A 2,738-nucleotide genomic window follows, 5' to 3' on the forward strand; every position below is an offset into this window, starting at 1 on the left:
AGATTTTATAAATGTGATTTCAATTTGCAACTTCTAGATGATATTTTCTACACAAATCTGTAGCTTTGGAGATGAATAACTATTCTTAAAGTATTGTCTAGGGAGATTGAGTTTTCTTGAATTACTTTATTGCCTGATCATACTTTTAAAATATTTTTAGCACACACCAGTAATCTCAGGACTTGGGATACTGATGTAGGAGGATTGCTGTGAGTTCAAACCAGCCTGCTCTACAAAATGAGACCCTGTCTCAAAAAATATTAGTTGTCCTGAAATAAAAATGATAAACTTTTATAAACTGAGATTAATTTAATGATTCCTGAACTAAAAATAACTGTTGAAATGAGAAATTATTGATTATTTATAATAATCTTCATTAAAAACTTCAGCAATTCACTATATTTCATTCATTTGTCTGAATAGAAAATGTCATCATTAGCCCCAGCAAATAACTGGAAATTGTAAGGGCCTTAATCTGGATAAATGCAAGGTAATTATGACTTTTGTGAATTTCAGTAATGCATAATTTAATAATATGGCAAAGGTACTGCTAAAATGTGGGTTTTAACTTTCCAATAATTTCTAGACATTGAAATGGAATCAGGTTGGCAATAACATGACATTTTGACACCAATGAAAATATTTTTTGTAATTACGTAAGTGATAAAAATAAATATTTTATTTAAAAAATTTGTCCAGAAGGACTTATAACTAGGAAAAACTATCATAATTAATAAGATTTCATGAAGCGTACAGCAGCCAAAGATAACTTTTCAGACCAGCTGAGAATGACGATGTCATTTCTGGTCTCTCTACCACCTGTAGAGAGATTTTTAAAAGCACTAAAAACTTATTCTCCAAATATGGGTAGGTTGAGTTTCCCTTTGTTTTCATGACTTCTGTAGTGCCAAGCTAATGGAATCCAGTGCACACGTCGGCTTTCTAAGCAGCTGTTTCTATGGTATGAGAGTAAATGTGTAACTGCCATTTACCAGCTGGAAAAAGGGACAGAGATCTACTATTTCTGAACATATTATGGAATCTAGATTGGGCCTCCAGAAGAGAATGTGTCCCAGGCAGCAAAATTGAAGAGGGAGTTGTAAAATTATTCAGTAAATGAGGAACCATTTTGACAATTTTACTAGGGTATACAGGCAAAGCTGTGTGGCAGGTAACCATGTGTCTTGTGCCTTACCTACCACAATGCACCATGATATCCAAGATACTCTTTTCATTATTTTTGCCTGACATCACTGGAGCATAAGAATATTAACTAGAGCAACATCAGAAGTAAAAATAAGAAGTAGTTTTGCCAAGTATATAACTATGTGTGTGGTGTTCAATATAAACATCACTGACCTCAGAATTTATAAGGTCTATCGTGAATTTTAAAGTAAATAATATACAAGTGGCAGCGCCGGAAGGTAAAGCGTGTGGGTGCAGTGGGTGAAGCTAGCAACAAGGGTACCTTTTGGTGAGAGGACCTCCACAGCTTTAAAAAGCAGCAGCTGGGGGCTGGGGAGATAGCTCAGTGGAATAAGCACTTGCCTGGCAAGTGCAAGGGCCTGAGTTCAATCCCCGGTTCCATAAATAAATAAATAAATAAATAAATAAATAAAGCAGCAGCTGCCATGACAGCCCAGGGGGAGGCCTGGTAGCCAATGGAGGGCAAGAGTTCAAGTGGGCCATTAAACTGAGGATGCCTGGAGGAGGCAGCAGGGGCCGAAGTGACTGGGGCAGGGAGACTCACTCTCCCCAGTTATTTGTACAAACAAGTGTCTGATACCAGTGTGCAAGAGACAGACTGGATACTGATGGAGAAGCGCTGCGGGATATCTCTTTGGGTCCTCTCAAACAGATTCCTATGAATCTCTTTATCATGTATATGGCAGGCAATACTATCTCCATCTTTCTTACTATGATAGTGTCCATTCAGGCACTTATGGCCATTTCAGCCACTTTCAAGATGCTAGAAAGCTCAAGCCAGAAGTTTCTTCAGAAGAAACCTAATGGGTTTGGCACTGGCTGTTTACAAGTGCCACTCCACGGGACTCTTGTCTACACATGCATCAGGCTGGCTAGCCTCGTTGAGCCCCCTGAAAGGATGGAGTTCAGCGGTGGAAGACTGCTTCTGTGAGCTGGAGGAAGCAGCACTCAGGGAGGGCCTAAGTGTCTGAGTTTCATTTACTGCCTCTTTCAGTCCAGTGGCTCCTAAGTAGTACTCTTTAAATAAGCATTCAATACTGAAAAAACCAAAAAAAAATCCCCTTTCTGCATGGTAAGGAGTCAGAGCCTAGAAGGACAATGTGCATTTTATTACAAACTGAAGAAATTATACCACAACCCTGACAGAAAATAATGTAGAAAATTTTACTTATGTTTCCACTAAAGAGCAGAACAACAAATAAAACCAGGATTGCATGTAAACAAAAGAATGGTGGCTGCTAAATCAAGAATCACAGCAGTATCTCTTTTCAATAAATTAAATGGTTGAGAACAATGCTTTAAAACATTTCATAAGTTTCCCTTAAATCTGTCTTCCTTAATATTTTACTTTTACTTAACACAAACTAGGACATAAAAATTCTGCTGGAGACACTTGAAAATGTGAGAAACTAATGCTGATTCAAATTATACATGATAAAAAGAAAATGAACCAGAAAAAAGAGCACATAAATATGAAAAAGTAAATAATTATAATAACAAGAGACTTCATTAAATAAAGCATGTTTATTTTT

At 37.0% G+C, this 2,738-nt stretch overlaps 1 pseudogene; it reads left to right on the forward strand.

Annotated features, from left to right (window-relative positions):
- The first annotated feature begins 1,623 nt into the window (after positions 1 to 1,623).
- On the forward strand, positions 1,624 to 2,137 carry LOC101573438 (annotated as a pseudogene).
- Positions 2,138 to 2,738: the final 601 nt, after the last annotated feature.

This window comes from Octodon degus, unplaced genomic scaffold, assembly GCF_000260255.1.
Source record: "Octodon degus isolate 3935 unplaced genomic scaffold, OctDeg1.0 scaffold00264, whole genome shotgun sequence".
Taxonomy (NCBI): domain Eukaryota; kingdom Metazoa; phylum Chordata; class Mammalia; order Rodentia; family Octodontidae; genus Octodon; species Octodon degus.